The following is a 21280-nucleotide window of genomic DNA, read 5'->3' as shown; positions in this document are numbered from 1 at the left end:
TTTGTATTTGTAGTTTACATCTCAATTGATTTAGGTTTAGCAATTTTTGCTACTGATTACTCCCTTCTTTGGGAAATCTGCTCTATGTTAAAATATTACTCCCTAATGTTTTGTCTTAATACCTCCTCCATATTAAGTGCTTTTTCTGATAACTCTAACCATTTTATAATTAAAAATAAGATATAGAAATTTGCTCACTTGACTGAGTCAGAAATGTGGAAATTTTCTTAGACTTTTCTTTCCATTTTATCTCATATATTGTCATGGTTACCCATTACTATGCAACATACTACCCCAAAATTAAGTAGTTTAAAACCACCAGGTGTACTGCTGGAACTTCTGCCCACTGGGAAGATTTCCCTTCACTGCTGTCCTTCAGGGATATTCTAGAAGAGGGCTGTAGTGCTGCAGCTGTCCACTTTCAGGTGGTGCCTACAGATCGTGCATAACCATCTGTGAACCAGGCTGTAGCCTTCTCTTCCTCTGTCAACTGATCATAGGGAACTCCCCATGAGGCCATTGGAGCAGGCTAGGGGAGAGAAGGCACGGTGGAAGGAGCAGAAACCAAGGGCATTTGAGCCGCTTCCCCATGTACTTACTTGTGCCTTCAGGACCTGTTTGAGCCCGATCACGTATATACCACTTACATTTGATGATGGAATGCCACTGTGCACAACCCACTTTATGGTGAGGTTGGTCCAAAAGCACCTAGTTCATAATAGGCAGTTCAGGTCACATGGTGACTTGTTGACCCATAGTCAAACATTCAGTTTCCACCAAAGCCCAGTACCAGGTCAAGAGCGCTCTCTGAAAAGTAGAGAAGCTATCTGCAGAAGATGGCAGGGCCTTGCTCCAAAATCCTAGAGGCCTCTTTTGTGATTTACCTATGGAGGCCATCCAAAGTCTCCAAACCGCATCCCTATATGCCACTGACCCTTAAGTACCATTGGATCTGCTGGGTCATGTGCCCAAGTGGCAGAGAAGTTTACACAACAACCTGGACCTATTGTAGAGCCTTCTCCTGTTCTGGACCCCACTCAAAACTGGAAGCCTTTTGGGTCACTCAATAAATAGGCTGGAGCAACACACCCAGATGAGGAATGTGTTGCCTCCAAAATCCAAATAGCCCCACTGGCCATTGTGCTTCTTTCTTGGTTTAGGAGGGGCCAAATGCAGCAACTTATCCTCCACCTTAGAAGGAATATCTAGACAGGCCCCACACGACTGGACCCCTAGAAATTTTACTGAGATTTATTTCCCATCCTCTGGCATGGATGAGTCTCACCTATAAGTCCAGTGAGTTTGCTTCTTCTTGCTCACTGGATCCAATCAGCATAATGTCATTAATGTAATGGACCAGTGTGATATCTTGCAGAAGAGAAAAGCAATCAAGGTCTCTCCACATAAGATTACTACACAAAGCTGGAGAGTTGATATACCCCTGAGGTAGGACAGTAAAGGTATATTGCTGGCCATGCCAGCAGAAGGCAAATTGCTTCTAGTGGTCCTTATGGACAGGAATGGAGAAAAAGGCATTTGCCAAGTCAATGGCTGCATACTAGGTACCAGCTGGTGTGTTAATTTGCTCAAGCAATGAAACCACATCTGGTACAGCAGCTGCAATTGGAATCACCACTTGGTTAAGTTTATGATAACCCACTGTCATTCTCGAAGATCCATCTGTCTTCTGCACAGGCCAAATGGGAGAGCTGAATAAGGATTTGGTTGGAATCACTACCCCTGTGTCTTTCAAGTCCTTGATGGTGGCACTAATCTCCACAATCCCTCCAGAGATGCAATATTGTTTTTGATTTACTATTTTCCTAGGTAGAGGCAGCTCTAATGACTTCCATTTGGCCTTTCCCATCAAATAGTCCTCACCCTACCAGTCAAGGAGCCAGTATGGGGATTCTGCCAGCTGCTATGTACGTCCATGCCAATTATGCATTCTGGCACGGGGGAAATGGCCACAGGATGAGTCAGGAGACCCACTGGACCCACTCTAAGTCGGACTTGAGCTAAAACTCCATTAATTACTGGACCTCCATAAGCCACTACTTTAACTGGAGGACCACAATGACGTTTTGGGTCCTCTGGAATCAACCTCAGCTCAGAGCCAGTGTCCAGTATTCCCTGAAATTTCTGCCATTTCGTTTTCCTCAATGCACAGTTTCCCTGCTAAAAGGCCAGAGGTCTCATTCAGGAAGGATGGAAGAAAGATTCACTGCATAAGTTGTTGGAAATGTAGTGGGGTCCTTCCTCAAGGGGACCCAGCCTCCCTTTCATTCAAGGTTTTCTGGGTATGTGAGCTAGCTCAAGTCTGTAAATTGATTGAGAGGTCATGATTCTTTGTTTTTATAATTCAAATTAATCTTTTGTCCATTTAATCTAGAAGTTTTCTGCTTGTATAAAAAAAGTAGGAATGCAGTAGGCTTCCTGTCAATTTCACTTCTAGGAACACCACGATTAGCCAATGCCAGAGGACTACATAAATCAGGCTATTCTGACTGCCACTTTGTCTTTTCTGTCCATTACAGTGCCTTTGACGGTTGAGTGCTGCCGCTTGGCTCCTGCCACCTCAGGGTTCAATTATTCTCATTGTATTTAAATGTTGTAGTTGAATGACTGTGGTTCCCACTGTTAGATCTGACATACACAGAAGAGCAATTACTGGGCTCTTCAAAGATGCAGATGCTGCCCTCACAAATCTATTTCATAAGGCATTAGTCAAGGGTATATCTTCTGGGCCCTCCCAGCTAGGATGTGTAGATCTAAAGTGACTAATACACTCCAACATCCCCATCTCTCTAAGCCATTGGATCCCTATTCCTACATTAAAACAAGAGAGATCAGGCCTTTCCAGCTCACTCACAGTGGGCTATCTTTTAATTCATATTTCAGCTAACCAAGCACATAAACCATTAGAACATTTTTTAACTCCCTGAACTGCAACATTAAATGCAGAGTCCCTACTTAGTGAGCCCAAATCAATAAATTAAGCCTGATCCAATTATATGTTCCTTCCTCCATTATCCCACACCCTTCATATGCATTCCCATGCCTGTTCTACAGATCTCTGTTTATATAAATTAGAAAACTAAAGCAGTTCTTTTCAAGTGTAGCACACCTCCTTATGGGTCACACTCTCAACCTCACCTCTAGGGGCCTGTTGGGACTTTAGTCTAGTTACAGGTCTAGAACAAACAGGGGTGTTTGGGGTGGCTCCTGAGGAGAACTGACATTATCTTTCCTGGCAACTACCTCAGAGGAGGTCATCACTGTTGCCTCAGGCAGCGCAGGGTTTATCTCTGCAAAAAAAAGGTGAAAAGGCTGATGGCAGCATGGGTCAAGGAGTGGATGTTGCCATACTTGAGATAGGGAAGCTGTTTCTTCTGTCAAAAATGTTCATCAGAGTTACAAACTCAGTGTCCCCAGCCTCATCAGGGTCCTCCCACACATCCACATTCCAAGTTGCTGGGTCCCACTCTTTTCCAATCAATGCCCTCACTTTAATAGCAGACACCTGGTGAGGCTGTACATGCACCTTTCATTACAGGTCAGCCACTCGCATGATAAGAACTTGTGTCTGTTTTTCCACAATTTCAGCTCTTTCTCTACAAGAGATAAGACTCTCACTCAGGGCAATCTTAGCAGATTTGAGGCTCAGTATCTGCTTCTGAAGCTGGGAGATAGAATCCCTGAGTTCATCATTGTCTTTCATCACTTTGTCCACTGAACTTAGGAGCAACCAACCAGCTTCATTATGTTCCTTGGTTCTTCACATATGGTCAAAGGTATTATGTATAGAGCCTAAAAACTCCTTACCTCTCATGACAGATGAATCCTGAGTGTCAAACGCATTTATTTTGCACAACTCTCTAAACAGTTAATACCAAGGACTATCAGTGTTCTCCATACTATTAGAAATAGAGTCCTTAGCATTTTGGGGTCTAATCATATTAAGCAGTCAACTCCAGAAACCCCAAAACCAACAAAAGAACTCTATCCTTAATATTCTATTTCTCTAGAATCACTCCTGGTACCAAAACCTGTATTAGTCCAGGTACTCTAGAGGGACAGAACTGATGGAATATATATATAAAGGGGAGATTATTAAGTATTAACTCACATGATCACAAGGTCCCTCAATAGGCCATCTACAGGATGAGGAGCAAGTAGAGCCAATCCGAGCTCCCAAAACTGAATATCTTGGAGTCTGATGTTTGAGGGAAGGAAGTATTCAGCACAGTAGAAAGATGTAGGCTGGGAGGCTAGGCTAGTCTCATCTTTTCACGTTTTCCCGCCTGCTTATATTCTAGCCATGCTGGCAGCTGATTAGATTATGCCCATCCAGATTAAGGGTGAGTCTACCATTTTAAGCCCACAGACTCAAATGTTAATCGCCTTTGGCAACACCCTCACAGACACACCCAGGTTGAATACTTTGTATCCTTCAATCCAACCAAGTTGACACTCAGTATTAACCATCACAGTCTGGTTCCCAAAAAAAAGGAAAAAGAAAAATAAATGAGGCGAGGGTGCTTGTCCTTTAAATCCCCTTGAAGTCACTTTAGTCAGAGGAGAGGTACTTGCAAGAATAAAAGTAGGGTACATAAATGGCTGCCCACCTCTGTGTCTACACCTACTTGATAAGAAACACAAATCAGAACACAGATCTCCAATTTCATGGAGGACAATGTTCCTACGTTCACTCGGATTAGCACAAGCTACATGGAAGTGACTTCTAAGATGCATGCACAGCTGCTTGTCATGGGACTGGAAAGTGCAGAATAAAGTTGCTGCTACTGAGCTAAGGGCTATAATTGACCTAAATTAACCGCAATTTACTATCCACACTGTTTCCTGGAAGTTGCAATCTTTAATAGACTCCAGAATTCCAAAATAGTTTCATTAGACAGATTCTGCTTGTGTAGTTGTTGGCTAGGTGGGGAGAAAAATGACTGGTGCTTCCTACTTTACCATCTTCCCAGAATCTGTTTAAATATTGTAATTAGCTTTTGGCATTTACTGTAGGAAGAGAGAGACAGGAAAGAAGGAAGGGGGAAGAAAGGAAGGAAAAAAGGAAGGAAGGAAGGAAGGGAGGGAGGAAGGGAGGGAGGGGAGGGGAGGGGAGAAGGAGAAGGGAAGGAAGAAGGAAGAAATAAAGAAGAAAGAAAGGAAATAGGTTAAGATTTAAATTGAAATTGCAATACATTTATAGGAGATTCTAAAGATAAATCTTTAAAATATCAAGTCATTAAATTATAAATAAAACATATCCTTTATTAACTTAGGTCTTTTAAAAATTATCTCAAACATATTTTGTGGATTTTAGAGAAAAGATTATATACGCTTTTTGTTAGAATTATTCCTAGACATTCGATTTTAATTGTATAATGAATTATATATATTCACTTCTTAAAATATTTCTGGATAATATATGGAAGTGGAATCAAGGTTTGCATAATGAAGATTTGTTTACTGATGTCGATTGATTCTTATTTTCAACTAAGTTTCTTCCTTTTTCAATTTTCTAGGTGCACATTATTTTATCTGCAAATAATGACAATAATCTTTTTTCCACTTTAATTTTCATGTCTTCATCATAAATATGTTTTCTCTATTTCATAAGACAGTACCTTCAGTACAGTGTTGCAGAGAAGTGGTAGCCATGGACATTATTCTCAGTGGAAATCTTTTCAGATTTCATCTTTGAGTCTGATGTTTTCTATAAGATTTCATGCAGATATCCTCAATCAGAAGAAATAAATTCTAATGTTTTCTTAGTTGATAACAGCTTTTATACATAAATGGGTGATTTTTTAAAATGCTATTTCTGCTTTTTGTAGATTAATTTATTTAATAATTTTAAAGTTTTATATTTTTGATTTGTCTATAATTTTATTTTCCTATAATAGTCTTGTCACATTTTATCATTAATATTTTCCTAGCTCTACATAAAGAGTTTGAAAATATTTATAATGTTTTATTCTCTGGGACAAATTGTTTCAAAAATGTTATTATTTCGTTCTTAAATATTCAGATCAATTCGCAAGTAAAGCCACCAGTGCTTGAGATATGCTTCATGGGGCAAGTTTCCTTAATAGATTTTGTTACCTTTGTAGACTTATCTGCTTATCAGATTTTGTGTTTCTCTTTCTGTCAGCTTTGCTAAGTTTTGTGTCTATGTGTGTTTTTACTATTTTGTCCCTTTCATTAAAAATGTCAAACTTAGTGCCTCAAGAATTGTTCATAACATCTATGATATTCTGATATTAATAATTTCTGTCTGTATTAATGTCCTCTTTTTTATTCCTGATGTTGATAACTTAGATTTATGTTCTATCTCTCTGTCCCTATACTTCTGTATTTCACTCTTCCATTTACTGCAGACTGAAACTGACCTACATTTCATCTACAACAGATCTTGAAAAAAGTAGCTGATTTCTTCTTACTCACTTCAGTTACAACAGGCAAGAAGCCTCTTCATCAAAAGTCACACCAGTCCTGTGTCTCATCTCTCCTTACAGGTGTGTGTCTCTTTTTATGTCTATATTACTTGGTTCATGTAAAGTATCAGCATTCTGAAGGGTTCATGAAAAATGACTATTTTGTATTTTGTCTGGATTTTTTTCTCATTGTGTTAATATTTTTTTTCTTCTCTTAGTGTTAGTATCTTCCTTTCCCTGAAAGAAAACCGCACATCATCAAGAGTCCTGGCAGAAAGCTTGCTGTCAGCTTTCAGGGCCAGATATTCATGGGTTTCTAGGGGCCCCTAGGAGGGCCACTGGTGTGAGAGAATTCCCCTCCTAGTGCCTACTAAATGCCTGCCTGCAAACTTCTCTTAGTGTTAACATCTTCCTTTCCCTGAAAACAAACAAAAAAACCCCAAACAAACAAAAAACACACCAGTCATCAAGAGTCCTGGCACCATGCTTGTTGTCAGCTTTCAAGGCCAGATATTCCTAGGTTTCTACCAGTCCCTAGGAGGGCCACTGGCATGAGATAATTCTTAGTCTGGGAGAAATATTTTTGAAATTTTTTATATTCTATGCAGAGGCAAAACTCCAGCAGCATAGAAATTAAAATCCCAATTCTAATCTCAATTTCAATTTTTTTAAAGCAAAACTGAAGATCTCATTGTGAATTCAGAGTGGCAGAATCATTGAGCTAGGAAAATGCAGCTGAAAAAATTCTCACATGCTCATATAACTTTTCTCCCTTACTTCTAAATATTTTCGATTGGAAAGGCATACTAAAAATCTATTGGTAGGCTCTTCTGTGTTTTCAAAGCTGTTATTTTGTTGGCCTTTTATGTATTTCTAGTGAATAATTTGTATGTGATGTAGAAGCAGGTGCTTGTAAGTGAAAAGCTCAGTCCTGTTTCAATAAGGACAAATAATTTATGAGCACGTCTTTTGTGTGTGGCAATATTGTAAGCCCTAAGGATAAACAAGATTCCTACTTTAATAGAGTATATATTCTTGCTGTTAGAGTCAGAAAACAAAATATATACCTACAAGTAGAAGTTTAAAATAATTTTTAGGTATATCTCCTAGTGCTATCCCTAATGCAAATGACGAGTTAATGGATGCAGCACATCAACATGGCACATGTATACATATGTAACAAACCTGAACATTGTGCACATGTACCCTAAAACTTAAAGTATAATAAAAAAATAAAATATTTTTGAGCAGAGGTACCTACTATTTAACAACAACAACAACGACAATGAAAACAAAAATAAAAACCAAACAAGTGACATCATGGAGAAGGATGGAGTGAGGAAGTTCTAATTGTGTTGTAGTAGCGTCAGAATATCTTATTAAAAATAGTTTTTAAGCAGACACCTGCATAATGTAAAAAAAATTTGTAAAACCTGTGGAAGGGTGACAGAGAAAGCATAGAACAGAAGTCAGGGTGTCCGGATTGTAGTGAGGGAGGTGAGGAGAAATAGGAGATAAAGCGAGATAGGCTTTATAGGTCATATACCGTCATGCAGGTATACATAAAGAGGTTACAGAGTAAGAAAGTTAGTGACTGCATAAAATCTATAAGGTAGGATAAATGAAAGGACTCACAAGAGTCCACAGAATACTGTAAGGATACAACAGAACATTAATCGTGTTTTTTTTGTGGGTGATAAGATTACAAGTTTTCATTCCCTTTCATAATTTCCTGTATATTACAAATATTCTACCATAAATACTATCTCATTAAAATTAGAAAACAATGTTATAAATAGGAATGTATACACAAAATGATTGTTAGCTATGAGTGCTAAAAACTATTTTGTATACAACTTCTAAACACTATTTAGAAAGTTACATTTACCAATGTTTTTTTCAAAATGGAATTAATTCTGCAAATCTGACAGATTTTTAGGCCTTTTAATCACCTCATTCACAGTAAGATTTCTATATCCCTGTAGGATCTTTTTATGATGAAATTAATTTATCTGAAATTAATTATATTTAGCTAATCAAGAAGGATAAAAAAGATACAATACAGAAAAATATTACTAGTTCAATTATTTTAATGGAAACCAGAGTAATCAAAATTTTTTTTCTTTTTCTTTTTTTTTTAATTAAAGTTTTAGGGTACATGTGCACAATGTGCAGGTTACATATGTGTACATGTGCCATGTTGGTGTGCTGCACCCATTAACTCATCATTTAACATTAGGTATATCTCCTAATGCTATCCCTCCGTCCTCCCCCCACCCCACAACAGGCCTCGGTGTGTGATGTTCCCCTTCCTATGTCCATGTGTTCTCACTGTTCGATTCCCACCTATGAGTGAGAACATGTGGTGTTTGGTTTTTTGTCCTCGTGATAATTTGCTGAGAATGATGGTTTCCAGCTTCATCCATGTCCCTACAAAGAACATGAACTCATCATTTTTTATGGCTGCATAGTATTCCATGGTGTATATATGCCACATTTTCTTAATCCAGTCTATCATTGATGAACATTTGAGTTGGTTCCAAGTCTTTGCTATTGTGCATAGTGCCACAATAAACATACGTGTGCATGTGTCTTTATAGCAGCATGATTTATAATCCTTTGGTTATATACCCAGTAATGAGATGGCTGAGTCAAATGGTATTTCTAGTTCTAGATCCCTGAGGAATGGCCACACTGACTTCCACAATGGTTGAACTAGTTTTCAGTCCCACCAACAGTGTAAAAGTGTTCCTATTTCTCCACATCCTCTCCAGTACCTGTTGTTTCCTGATTTTTTAATGATTGCCATTCTAACTGGTGTGAGATGGTATCTCATTGTAGTTTTGATTTGCATTTCTCTGATGGCCAGTGATGATGAGCATTTTTTCATGGGTCTTTTGGCTGCATAAATGTCTTCTTTTGAGAAGTGTCTGTTCATATCCTTTGCCCACTTGTTGATGGGGTTGTTTTTCTCTTGTAAATTTGTTTGAGTTCATTGTAGATTCTGGATATTAGCCCTTTGTCAGATGGGTAGATTGCAAAAATTTTCTCCCATTTTGTAGGTTGCCTGTTCACTCTGATGGTAGTTTCTTTTGATGTGCAGAAGCTCTTTAGTTGAATTAGATCCCATTTGTCAATTTTGGCTTTTGTTGCCATTGCTTTTGGTGTTTTGGACATGAAGTCCTTGCCCATGCCTATGTCCTGAATGGTATTGCCTAGGTTTTCTTCTAGGGTTTGTATGGTTTTAGGTCTGACATTTAAGTCTTTAATCCATCTTGAATTAATTTTTGTATAAGGTGTAAGGAAGGGATCCAGTTTCAGCTTTCTACATATGGCTAGCCAGTTGTCCCAGCACCATTTATTAAATAGGGAATCCTTTCCCCATTTCTTGTTTTTGTCAGGTTTGTCAAAGATCAGATAGTTGTAGATATGCGGCATTGTTTCTGAGGGCTCTGTTCTGTTCCATTGGTCTACATCTCTGTTTTGGTACCAGTACCATGCTGTTTTGGTTACTGTAGCCTTGTAGTATAGTTTGAAGTCAGGTAGCATGATTCCTCCTGCTTTGTTCTTTTGGTTTAGGATTGACTTGGCAATGTGGGCTCTTTTTTGGTTCCATATGAACTTTAAAGTAGTTTTTTCCAATTCTGTGAAGAAAGTCATTGTTAGCTTGATGGGGATGGCATTGAACCTATAAATTACCTTAGGCAGTATGGCCATTTTCACGATATTGATTCTTCCTACCCATGAGCATGGAATGTTCTTCCATTTGTTTGTATCCTCTTTTATTTCATTGAGCAGTGGTTTGTAGTTCTCCTTGAAGAGGTCCTTTATGTACCTTGTAAGTTGGATTCCTAGGTATCAGAGTAATCAAATTTTAAATACGAATAGAAGAAACAGCAAAAAGCATGCACACAAATTACAAACCAAGAACTTATCATTTCTTATAGTCTTAAAAAAGGTGCTGTCATTATGCTGAAGCTCACCTGTAGCCATTAAGAATTCATCAGTCCCCTTCTGTCATTAAGATATGACCTTCGTAAGCACTGTAGTGTTGTGAAACTATTACTATTACTGTAGCCTAGGACATAATGTGATGATTTTGATACCATTCTTGGTCCATATTAGAAACTGTTGTTGTTCAAAGGACTATTTGTAGTGGATTTCCTTTTGATGCTAAAATTTTATCAAGTGGCAACATCATATGAATGAAAATAAAGGATTATATAGGGAAAAGGAAACCTGAGCTGAGCAATGTTACAGCTGAAAATGTTCAAATCAGTTGGAATATCTTGATCTCATCACTGTTATTAGAATGCAATTTTCTGTAGTAAGATAGTGGTGACAGTGTAATCAAAGAATGAGCAATGTCTGGGCTCACACATGCCTGATCATATGCCCAGTTGTCTTAATTTTTGCAGTGTTAATTTGACGATGGTTGTCAGTTGATCACAATGTTAGACAGAACATGCACAGTTTACACCCTCTTCAAGAGTTTAATGAAAACCAGTGTAATTCTTGCCAGAATCTTCTTAGAAGAACGCCAAACCATTTCCCTTTAACAGCCTATTTAGAGATTTATATCATATGGAATTCACCTTTATATTTTCTTTCCCAGAATATCGACAGTGACAATGGGAATGCCATTTTCTTTCACTTGGAGAGAAAAACTGATAAATAATATGTATTTATACTTTTATATTGCAATAACATTTGGAATCAATTATACAATTAATTATGAAACATTCCTATTTTTGTTTATTTAACAAAAAATAACCAACCTATTATAATAATGTATGTATTTTTCTAATAGTTTGCCAGTGATACACTTCTTTTCATAAGATGAGAACCACTGATGTTATCTTCTGGGACAAGCCTTTCAGATTGATTCATTTTGATTCTATCTAATAAATGAAAAATATAATCGTTTATAATAAATCAATCATCTTTTCTAAAATTACTGAAAACACAACTACAGTCACAAGATGGTTTAAATCTTCAGCTTATTTCTCTGATCTTGCACATTTTTAGATAAAGGGGACTATAATGAACAGTAATTCTTACTTTGTCAGGAATTACCACAATAGCTGTGTCACAAATATGACTTTATTATATATAACACAGATCTTTAGGAGATATACATGTAGATATTAATATAGATAAATAGCATATATACACACACACATATATACACACATACACACTATATATATATATATATATACATACACACACGTACATATACACATACACACATATATGTAGGATAACACCAGAATAGTATACTCTATTGTTTTTGAACTGCTCTGAAATACAGTTACCTATAATAAGATCACCTTGGCAAAAGGGCATGATTTTCAAGTTCAAGTATTCAAGTTCAAAGAAACAATTTATTGACCCTCATTTCTACAGCCATTAAAAATATTGGCATCTTACCCTCCAACTAATATCCTGAAAATCTTATAATTTTTGCAGGGAGTGTTGTCAGTGAAAAGACAAATTGAGTTTGATAATATATTAAAATTAATTGTTTTTGAAGATTATCTGCCCATTTAGATTTTATATTGTTGCCTGTTTTTCACAAAAGGAAATATAATAATTTTATATCGCTTTTTCCATGGGACAGCTTAACTATATCTTAAAAATTAAATAAAATAATTTGGGGATCATTTTATAGCTTTTATTTCTCTCTTTATGGTGTTGATATTTTCCTTTAAACTTATGAACCAATAAAAATTAGTCACAATTACTGTTTGAATGTCTGTTTACATATATATATATATATATGCATCTTTTTTTCTATCTTTCTATGATTTTTCTCCTTCTTATGGGTTATATTTTCCTTCTTTTTATATTTGGTAATTTTAGATTGTATATAATTCATGTTATTAATAAATGTAAAAATGGAATCTAGTTTTATTTTTTTACAGATGACCAGGGACTTGTCTTAACATTTTACTGTCTTTAGACAGACATCATCCCACTGGCTTATCAACGGTTATCATAATTTCATAATTAACAATCTAATAAAATCCGTTGTCCTGTGCTGCTTGTTGTCCAATATCTGCAAACCATTGCTTAATATATACATTTTTTTTCTTAGTTCTGTTAGGCAGGGAGGCAAATCCAGTTCCTATTGCTCAATCTTGGCAGGAGCAGAAGTCTAAGTGAGATTTAATACCAAGGAACAATTCCAAATTTTACTAACCAATCCATTACACCTAGTTAGCAACTGAGTTAGCATACTTTCCCACACTCGTGTCACCTAGATAACTCTTACCCATCATTAAAGCTTTAAGAAAGCAAAACTTTCACAATAGTGTTTTCTAGCATGTGAGCACATTTCTAATTTACTGGTTATTAATATGCACTAATTATCAGAGTTTTTCCCCTTCTCTTTGATTAGATACTGATTTTCAGATATTTTCCAATAGTTCCCAAAAATTTGTATCAGTAACAACAACAATGGAAATGACAATGAAATCACCTTGGGGGACAAAATTTATGTCACATTACCAACTTTTTATTTTGCTCCATGAAAACTTTATAATCATCATTCATCATCATTATTAAAATTAAAACAAGGCTTTCAATCTCAAAAATATTTATGTAATTTATTAAATTTAACATTATGAAATAATTTTTTACAGAATTATTTTTAGGTTCTTTAGCATAGATTAATATTTGATCATTATGTCTTTCAGTGATTTGAGACCTCAGACTATGTTATTTATCTCTGTAGCCCAGTACATGCCCAATGCATAGTAAAAGGTAGATTTTCCAAAAGTTTGTCGAAAAAATGAAAATATGCATGTGATTAACAGAATTGAAAATTTTAAGTTACCCCTTAATTCTAAGGGAAAATTGGATACTTTTAAGAAGAATTTCCAAAACTCGCTAAGGTGTCAGCTTTCATTTTCTTATTGAGAGAAATAGGGGTCTCTAAAATTCTTCCAAGCTCTTCAAGCTTCTATGTTTGTGATATGTCAATCATTTTAATCCTTATCATTTTCAAGTTTTGCTCAACTATTTGAGGTGATAAATCCATTTTTTTAAGATTACAGATTTTATATAATATACTGTGTATTTTAAGAAATAAGTTATTGATAAATGATAGTCATATCAATTTAATTTGATTTTCATTAAATAAACATGAGTTACAACTTCAAATGTATTAATTCATCAAATAAGTGTTAAGATATTTATATAATATCGCCTAAAATTTTTTCTTATGCTTTAAAACAGTTTTCCAAAATGATGCCAAGGGAAGACAATAGAAAAGAAAAAGAGAATCTTAATGTAATTCCAAAGTAAAAGGAAGCTCCGTGTACAAGATATTTGGGAAAACTAATTCACCATTATAGATTCAAATATATGGCTGTATATATGAGATACTTGGAATGTAAACCAAATCATAACAAGTGGTTTTCTGGAACAGAAGAATCTGTTGTACATTCTACCTATGGAAAAATATAAAATCTTAGTTCACTGAAAATTTGCTTCATTGCCCTCTGATGGTTTGTGGCTGCCCAATCCATAGGTCCCCAGTTAAGAATGATTCTATCATCTATACATCAGAGGAGAAAGTGCCTGTGTGCTATGTTGATAGTCATTCTAAACAAACATTTATACAGTTGAGATCAGAGATAGAAAATGTCAGTTCCAAATCCACCCATGATGGCACATATTCCAGACAGATGACAAAGTCTGGCTGAGGTTATAAAGGCTTGTGAAATACTTGAATCATATTTTGCAACCCTTGAAAGAATTCAAGTTGGAGATTAGCAGAAACCAGGCTCAGTTCTGTCCATAATCCCCTTTATCTGTCTTCTAGCCAACAAAATGAAAACCTTAAAGCCAAACTGACAAATAGAGTGTGAAGGGCCTTCTCCTGCATTAAAGAAAAGACTGAGACTGCTATATGTGGAAAATTGTTTTTTATATTACTATTATTTTTGTTGTTGATGTTAATTGTAGAAATAATGAAAAAACCCTAAATGACAATATTCTGCTGAATATTTATTAGATGTAACAGTTAGCAAATTAACTCCCTTAATGTTACATTAGACATATAACATGGAAATATGCACAAAGAATGTAAATCAGTATAAAGACAAATGACTCTGTGACACGGAAATTTATTTAAGTCCTGACTATTGGATCCATTAAGATATAAAAGTTTTAGGCACAGTCCTTCTGCTGCAAGTAAAACTGAGAAGTCAATGAAAACAAAGGAGAGAGGATGCCAGTTAATTTGATATAAAGTAGGAGATCGTTTAATGCATATGGGAACTCTGTGAAGTTGCATGTAGAAAAAAGCGGTGCTAGTGATGGTTTAAACTATATTCTAATCAAAAATAGATATTTCAAGAGAGATAGAGGGTATAGTGAATGCAAGATTCATATTATTTAAATTAGTGATATACCAAAAACAAACTAACAAGCAAACAAAAAGGCCAAGCATTCAGTCAATAAAACAGGCTGAGCTGATGCTGGAAATTCCTTCTCTCATCTAAACACATAAAGTGACCAAAACATGGCAACATAAAAAAAAAATAACAAACAGTAACTGAACAAGCTTAGGGAGAGAAATGGAGAAATTTGTGATCCAAGAATTTAAGGGGAAAAGCAAATTCAACATTGAAGTAATACTTAATAATTCAAGGGGGAACTGGAAATAAGAGGACTGGAGTTTTTTTCTCTTTCTTTTAAGACAGGGTCTGGCTCTGTTACACAGGCTGGAGTAGAGTGGTGCAATCTCAAGCGATCCTCCCACCTCAGCTCCCCAGGTAGTTGGGACCACAGGTACATGCAACCACGCCCAATTAATAAGACTGGATTTTAAAAAAACTGTTGTTGTTTTCTCAAAAACAAAATAGATGCTGAAAAACAATACAATATCTTCAAAGTAATGAAGATACGTAGCTGTCCATATTAAAATCCTATATCCACTTAAAAACTCATTCAGGAACAAAAAGTAAATAAAGACATTTTTATTAATGGAGCAACAACGAGTATTACCACCAACAGACTCTAACTGAAAAAATGACTAAGCAGTGGTGTTAACCATCCATTGGAGTTGTGTGGGGAGCATTAAAAATATTCTGATGCCTGAAACAGCACCCTGATAATTTTTTATTTAATCGATCTGGGCTGGTAGCTGAATGTTGGAAGTTTTTAAAACTTCCCACATAATTCTCATGTGTTTTAGTTAAGATTAGGGAATCATTGCACAAAGAATAGTCTTCAGTAACAAAGAAAAACAACAACAAAAAAGAAGTAAGGTGATATGATCAATGGCAAGCTAAGACATTAGCAATTTGGGGTGAATTTAAATAAGAGATAAGTATAAAAAATAGTAAATAGGACATAGGTAAACAAAGTAGAACTAGAATATCAGAAGATTAGAACTCAGACTTAAAATTTGTGGGTCCTATGTACTGTTTAGGAGGAAGATGAGATAATAATTAGCTTTAGACTTTATAAAGTTAGAAATGCATGTTGAAATTTTCTGAAAATACTAGAAGTGGATATTGCATATAGGATTCAAAAACATTATGGATCACAAAAATAAAGAATAATTTTAGTTTTTAAAAAGAGAATAAAAATGTAATTAAACAAGAAGAATGCAGGAAAGAAAAAACATGCCAAAATAAATAAGGAATTAAGTCAACATATATCAATAATCAATACATGTGATTTTAGACAATAAAAATAGATTTAAGAATTCCAGTTACGTGCTGCTTACAGCAGACACATATGAAACATTTATAAGATGCAGTTCCATACTCAAAATAATTAATTATACATATTATAAATGTTTTTCAGAATTATTTGGTAAAATAACCTGCAAATTTTAAAGACTAAGAACAATTGAAGACTCAAAGCAATCACACATTGTTCATAAATTCATTTGAATACAGTAAAAATATTAAAGTATTATTTGGAAGCATTCATATCAAATTAATGATACTAGTTGCTTACGAAAATGAAAAATGAGAGTGATATTAGGGTGGAGAAGAGAAAAAAGGTGACAAGTTCACCTATAATGCCTTATTTAATGTGCGTGTTTGTGTGTATGTTCACACACACACAACATTCAAATAATAAACGTAACTTTAAAAATTAGTTTGGAAAAGTGGTCTTGGTGATAAGGCTATTGTAAATATGACCTCATTATTTTTTGTTTTTTATTCCAAAGTAGAGAATAAAATTCTTGTTTCAAGTACTGAATTCTGTACCATAAATTTGAGATGACCATACCTACATGACTCGACAATATTATTTTCATATTATCCAATTTCTGTAGTGTTCCTCATTTCTTCTTTCACAGCATGAGTCATTGTATAAACAGTATTAGTAAAATTTTAAACAATATGGGCATGTGTGTAGAAATTATAATTGTCGCATGAATACCTATATTATGCAATGAGTTGACCTTACTATTTCTATACATTCTTTATTAGAATTTAGAAATGAGAATGAGCTGTTATAGCTTAGTTGAGCCAATTATTTTTATAAAACATGCTAGTTATGCACAGCTTTTTTTTGTTTAATTATGTTTAAAAATACCAGAATTCAGTTTACATCTTTAATTGATGGTCACCACAAACACAATTAGTTTTAAATTCTTTAGAAATATTGTTAAAATATGCTTTAAAATATTTGTTGAATCACTGGTATGAACTTTTAACTCTCCTTGAAGTAGAATATATTTATAACTTCTTACTAAAAATGGCATTTGTGTGTTTAGCCTTCTTAAAAACGACAGCACATTTACAAAAAACAAAGTAATTATCTTAAGATTATTCGTAATATTAAGTTAATTAAATATTTGTTGGAGTAAATTTTCTCATCAAAATTTAGTTGCCTGATAGAAAAAAGTAGAATTTTACTTAAAGCAAACTTGAAGATTAGAAATCAAAATCCAAATTCTATAGTGAAAGAAAAGAGGTTATTTATTATGGAAGAAAAGGCCAATAAAGTACTAAAATTATTAAAACATATCTTGCTCAGGTATAAATAATATAGGGTAAGTTGCAGCATCCACTGCTGCAACTTTAATTAGACATTACTGCAAATATTTAAAGAAGTCATCTGTTGTTCATGGAAAGCACCTAAACTGGTAAAAATAATGAATTTTTATCTTTATATTTTAACATGCAGCCCATGTTTCTGCTATGATGAATTTTAGATAATATATTTAAATGGCAGTAAAAAAGACTTAGAAATACCTAAGCTTAGTTTTTTATTGAAAGTTTGCAAATCAGTAATGGAAATATTTATTAACTTCATTTTTATTTTAAAAATGAATGAATTTTAATTTTAATTGAATTTTTAACGAATGCTAATTTTATATACATATATGCATCCTATTACATTGATTAGTTTTTTTCTTTTGTAAGCCAGGTAAAATCCCATGAAATCTAGATCTGTTGAAAAATGTAAATAAGTATGTTTTTCATGTATTTTTCCATGTAGTTTAGAAAATGAAAAAAAAAATCTACTGTTATTTTCCTTTAAAATGTCTTGGCTTCCTGAAAATGATGACATTAAGATATTAGAGAAATATTCTGAGGAAGCAATGGAGGCCATGAGAATGGAAACCTACACAGTTACCTAGTGAGCATCAAAGAGAAAAAAAAGGCACAAATTTTCAGATCTACCTATTTCAAGGTGCATCCAGGAATATTCATAATATAACATTTTAAAATTGAATAAATACTAGCTGTCAACTAGTCAGCCTGTTTGATTATCCATTCCATTCTAAGTATCTTGTATTTAGACTGCAGAGGGGCCCTTTAATTTACCTTATGTTGACTATCTAGAACTCCCAAATTTTCCTGCTTGATTTTATAATAGTATTTAATTTATTAAACAAATGTTTATTAGAAGGTACTAAGTGTGCTAGGCACTAGGAATCAAAGATGAATGAATATTTATTTGTCTTTAAGGAATATACAAACAAGAAGAGAGAGGCAGAACTGTAAAGATACAAATTCAACACAATACCCATCAGAATACCACCATCATTCTTCACAGAGTTAGAAAAAACAATTCTAAAATTCACTTGGAACCAAAAAAGAGCCAGCATAGGCAAAGAAAGACTAAGAAAAAAGAATAAATATGGAGACATCACATTACCTGATTTCAAACTATACTATAAGGCCATAGTCACCAAAAGTGTGTGGCACTGGTATAAATAGGCACACAGACCAATGGAACAGAATAGAGAACCCAGAAATAAACCAAAATACTTACAGCCAACTGATCTTTGACAAAGCCAACAAAAACATAAAGTGGAGAAACGCACCCCTTTCAACAAATGGTGCTGGGATAACTGGCTAGCTACATGTAGGAGAGCAAAACTGAATCCTCATTTCTCACCTTATACAAAAGTCAACTCAAGATGGATAAAAGACTTAAACCTAAGACCTGAAACTATAAAAATTCTGGAAGATAATATTGGAAAGACCCTTTTAGACATTGGCTTAGGTAAAGATTTCATGACCAAAAACCCAAAAGCAATTGCAATAAAAACAAAAATAAATAACTAATCTAAAGAGCTTTTGCACAGCAAAAGGAATATAGTCTGCAGAGTAAACAGACAACCCACAGAGTGGGAGAAAACCTTCACAATCTGTATATCTCACAAAGGACTAATATCCAGAATCTAAAACAAATTCAAACAAATCAGTAAGAGAAAAGCAATCAATCCCATCAAAAAGTGGGCTAAGGACATCAATAGACAATTCTCAAAAGAAGATATACAAATGACCAACAAACGTATGGAAGAATGCTCAACATCACTAATGATCAGGGAAATGCAAATCAAAACCATGATGCAATAGCACCTTACTCCTGCAAGAATGGCCATAATCAAAAAAATTTTTAAAAAGTAGATGTTGGTGTGGATGTGCCAATCAGTGAACACTTCTACACTGCTGGTGGGAATGTAAACTAGTACAGCCATGATGGAAAACAGTGTGGAGATTCCTTAAAGAACTAAAAGTAGAACTACCATTTGATCCAGCAATCCCAATACTGGGAATATATATAATATTTATTATATATTATTATATATAATATATTATATATAATTATATATATTATATATATTCCCAGTACTGGGATTATATATATTATATATATTCCCAGTACTGGGAATATATATATTATATATAATCCCAGTATTGGGATTATATATATAACATATATAATATTATAATATATATATTATATAATAAATATATATAAATGGAATACTACTCAGGCATAAAAATAAATGAATTAACAGCATTTGCAATGACCTGGTTGAGATTAGAGACCATTATTCTAAGTGAAGTAACTCAGGAATGGAAAACCAAACATCATATATTCTCACTGATATGTGGCAGCTAAGCTATGAGGACGCAAAGTCATAAGCATGATACAATGGACTTTGAGGACTTGGAGAAAAGAGTGGGAGTGGGGTGAGGAATAAAATAAAACAAACATGGTGCCCTGTATACCACTCGGATGATGGGTGCTCCAGGTTCTCACAAATCTCCACTAAAGAACTCACTCGTGTAATCAAATACCACCTGTACCCCAATAACTTATGGAAAAATAATTTTAAAAAAAGAACTGTAAAGAGATGACTGCATAAATGAACAAAATAAATTTTTGTTTATTCAGAGAAAGAAGTCCTCATAAGCAAGCAACAAGTGAAATAATTTCATTCTCTAAGAGACAGATTTGTGATTAAGAATGCACAAACATATTTGTCTTATTTTCCATCAAAGATTATAGCCTATTATAATCTCAAAGACTTCTTTGTGGCATGGCAGCTGGGAAAGGAAGTATTGCATGAAGCTGTCATATTCAGAGTAAGAAAATGAGACAATGGGAACAAAGCAAGAAAGAAAATCAACACGACAACAGGCAGAGATTTACTTTATTCTACTATGATAAATCTATTTTGTTAAGTAGTAGGCATTAATGTTAATATGTTTTCATTCACAATTTGAAATCAGAAATTAAATATTAAAATTATAAAATTATTAATAATTGAATTCATTCACAAATTGATCCAAATAGATCAGCACCATAGATCTATTTGTTGGAAACAAAATAGGTAGAACAATCAAAGTCATTAATTATTCTTTGTCAACCAAGGTGGACAGAAGTTTTATTATGTAGAGGTCAGTTGTGGGCCAAGGGCCATTTATTATTTTCTTCAATGACTTGGATGATAGAAAAGTCTGTGAACTTGGTAATTTACAGTTCTCTTTAGTTGGAAAGACTGATTAACACTTTGAATGTCAAGATCAAAATTCAACATGACCATAATATGACCTCAACAAATTGGAGTAGTTTAAAACAATGCAATTCAATAGGATCACATGTCAAATACAGACTTTAAGGGAATTGGGAAGGAAATTGAAATTATAATAATGTAAATGATACCAAGCTAGTGAGAATGTATGACTGTTTGTGTATGTGTATGTATGTAATAAAAGATATAATAAATAACATTGAATATGACCTGAGTCAAGAATATAGCACTAGCTTTTAACATTTTTTCTCTTTCCTTGGCATAGCTCTTACCCATTTATAAATGTTTCCATACATATTATCAGAGTATACTCAAGAAGTTATATCCTATATCCCTGCTGATAAAATTAAGTGTAATTCTAAGATATATAAATAATGAGAAGGATATAAGTATAAATGTGAGTGTTTATTAAATGCTTGGAATATTATGACTTCATAAGTGTATCACAACTTCTAAATATTATTCATCAATTTATCTTATTACTAACACATTTATTCATTTATTTATTCATTTCATC

Source organism: Gorilla gorilla, chromosome 7 (assembly GCF_029281585.2).
Source record: "Gorilla gorilla gorilla isolate KB3781 chromosome 7, NHGRI_mGorGor1-v2.1_pri, whole genome shotgun sequence".
NCBI lineage: Eukaryota > Metazoa > Chordata > Mammalia > Primates > Hominidae > Gorilla > Gorilla gorilla.
Note: the sequence above shows the minus strand (reverse complement) of the source record.